The sequence below is a fragment of the Anoplophora glabripennis genome, unplaced genomic scaffold (genome assembly GCF_000390285.2).
Source record: "Anoplophora glabripennis isolate ALB-LARVAE unplaced genomic scaffold, Agla_2.0 scaffold119, whole genome shotgun sequence".
Classification (NCBI taxonomy): domain Eukaryota; kingdom Metazoa; phylum Arthropoda; class Insecta; order Coleoptera; family Cerambycidae; genus Anoplophora; species Anoplophora glabripennis.
In genome coordinates this window covers 631,113-634,411 of record NW_019416217.1, presented here as the reverse complement: position 1 = coordinate 634,411, position 3,299 = coordinate 631,113, and positions in this window count along the sequence as shown.

Sequence of the window (3,299 nt, the reverse complement as noted above, 5' to 3'; positions counted from 1 at the left end):
ATGCTCGCCGCGAATGTCTTGGCAACATCCTACTCTTAAATAGAAGTTTTTTCTAAGGTTACTCAATATCTCGGGCTTGACCGACCTAATCGCAAGCGTTATTCGTCCTCTTAAGTCAGCGAAGTCAAAGAGTTTAGTTTTGTATACAATACTTTTGACATATCCCCATAAGGGGAAGTCCAATGGTGTCAGATCAGGGGATCGTGCTGACCATTCCATCGATCTTCGCCTCCCTATTCACCGATTTGGAAATATTCGGTTGATGTACTGCCGGATACTGATTTGGTAATGGGGCGATGCTCCATCTTGCTGAAACCATATCATATTCGCTGGAACTTGTTTTGGAGCAGTGTTAAATAATTATCACCATTCAAATTGTCATCAATTAAAAAGGGACCTAGATATGATTTCCATTTTTAAAATTCTCAATGCTTTGAATTTACCGGTTCCTATCGTTCTTTGAATTTCTCTGCTGGATACTTTGGGATTTGCGACAACAAAAGCTAAAGTATTTATTTCATCATTTTCTCTGTTCTGTATATTATAAGATTTAACTCTCGGTTTTTGAAAAGAACCAAACTTACACAAGTTATCATAGAGTCGGCTAAAAATTCTCTTTTCTGGCTGATGACGCTCTGGGTATCTCTCCAAATATAAGTATAAAGCTGTGTCACTATTTTTTTTCACTTTCAATGTAACACTCTAACATTTGAACTTTGTGAAGAATTTCGTACACCATTTTTATACTTTTCAAAATTAAAACCAAGTAATAGACGTTTAACAAGCTTTCAATCAGTCAAAATTAAACTAACTGTCAATATTAAACAACAAAAGACGAATAAATAAATAACATGGCCAACTGAAAAAATATCTATATCTACATTTTTGCATTTTTCTTCATTTAGGCAAATAAAAAGTATCTATTATTATATATGGCTGAAAAGGTAAAAATAAATGCTACTCAACGGGATGGCCAAATACAGGGTGTTCTATTTAAAAAAACCTATGTTTATGCAATATCGGAGAAACTGTGCGATTTGTAAAAAATCTGAGAACGCCAATAGCTTCCTAATAAAAAATAGAACAAATAATGTGCACACTTTTTTCTTCTAAATTGAATGACAACGGAGATAGAGAGGTTAATGTAAATGGGCCATTTTTCAAAAAAAAACCTGTATATCTAAAACTAATCAAGTTAGCCAAGACCTTTTGTTACCAGCGAAGTAAACTCAAAAAAAGAGGACGGGACATCGATATCAGATTTTTTGTATCTATCACCGTTTTGGCTGTACCCTATAAAACTATCGAAAATCAACCACCCTGTACATGAAATATGTCTAGAATTTTCTGAAGAATCCAAAAATTGAATAATATACAGGGTGTTGAATTTAAAATAAGAAAGTTGGTATTGGCCACTCTTACAAGACACACCCTTTAAAAAAATTTTTGTTGAAAAAAATGCGCAACTAAAAATACCAATCGGCGTGTCCGAGCGTTTTTTGGAACACGCCCCCATTTATTTATTGAATTTATTCCATTTGGGTGATGCATACTGTATACTCAACAAACATGCATTATAAAATCCTTCCAAACCAAATTTAAAGTGAATACGATTAGACGGAGTAAGAACTAATTTAAAAAATACACGAATGTTTTAAGAAATATAAGGGCTTTAGTCCGCAGAGTAGTTGCAGTATCATTATCCGCAGTAGCAGTTATAGTATCATTAATTATAGTTATGATATATTTATTATTATGTTTTGTTATAAATGGCTTTATTTCGTAATTTGTATTTCAAGAGTTCAAATTCATATTCGTTTTCAGACTAAATTAATATATCCCTTTGCGGTGCTTGGCATAAATTAGACACTCACTCGTAGAGTCGTACACGGAGGCACTTTCTGTCCCACAATCCTTGTAAAACATGATACGGTATTCTCTTTATTAACGTTTTAGTGTTTGCAGGGTTCATTTCATCTTTGTAAACATCTTGAATTACTAAAATTCCTTACAACTTTGCCCGTCTTTTGTTAGAAGGCCTGTCCTGTTCCGACAGAGGCTTTAATTATTGTAATTATAAAGATAATATAATACAACTAGTCTAAAGGCACGTCTGTGAATTTTGATATCAATGGAATGTATAATTTATTTATGACGTAACTTTAACCGAGAACTCTTGTCTCAACTTTTATCTCTTGGAATAAAATGGGGGTGCTTATAAAGGTAACTATTGTATCGCAAATTTCAAAGGTAGTTGCTTCTTGTTGGTGTTTCGTACACTTTGCCCTTTGTTAGTTTGGGCTGGAACTTAAGTTGTGGCGAAAACTTATTTCATATTCTAATTTGATATTTTTCGTTACTGATGAATTAGAATTAGAATTGTAAAACAGCGAATTGGAAGATTTTTCGAATGTAAAAATAAATTCTAATATAAGCATACCGGCCACTAGTAAGTGGACGATCATCGCGAGCTTTCTCCGGATGGTCACTCATCCAAGTATTAACCGTGAGCAGCGTTGCTTGACTTTTCATATCAATGACATCTATGCCAAGTCACTAGCCAGCACTCGCCCAAAAAACTGCAAATCGTTGAATATATGAAAAACATAATTTATTTTTCCATTGACCTCACCCTAAAATGCAGTTATATGAGCTTCCGGAAGAAAAGTTTCACTTTTTAGATGTCACATTATTTCATATACGTAAATACTTCACAGGTTCAATTGCTTCACGTCCGCGTTAATTGGACATAATGGATGTGAAGTAAAGTAGGACGTGAAGCAAGTAAGACTGTTCAGTATTTCAGGATGACATTATTTAACAATTTCAATATATCATTTATGTGTTTTGTGTGTATATAAATAATTAAGTTCAAAAAGTATCCATAATAGGAGAGTTCCCAAATTAGAGCAAGAATATACAAGCAGTGATAAATATCAATAAATTAACTTTTGTTTGTTATTTCTTTGCTTCTATATTAGATACAAGAAATGTGAATGTTATTAATACAATAAAATAGGTGAAATAGGTCTGGTGAAAAGTACTTGACAAGGTACGCCAACTGCGCCGCGACGAGGGCGAAGTGGGAGAGCGTGGATATCCCAGCCCGATCAAGTCAAGTGGAAAACGCAGATAAAGTGAACTCCGCTAGGGAAAAGTTGCCAGATAATTTAATAACAAAGACGAAATTACCGTCAGAATACTTCACATCACTGCATTATAACGATAACGCCGTTTCTGCCGCTGCTGCTGTCTTTCTTTTTGTTTCCGTTCTAACTCTTCCTCGGTTATTTCCTATT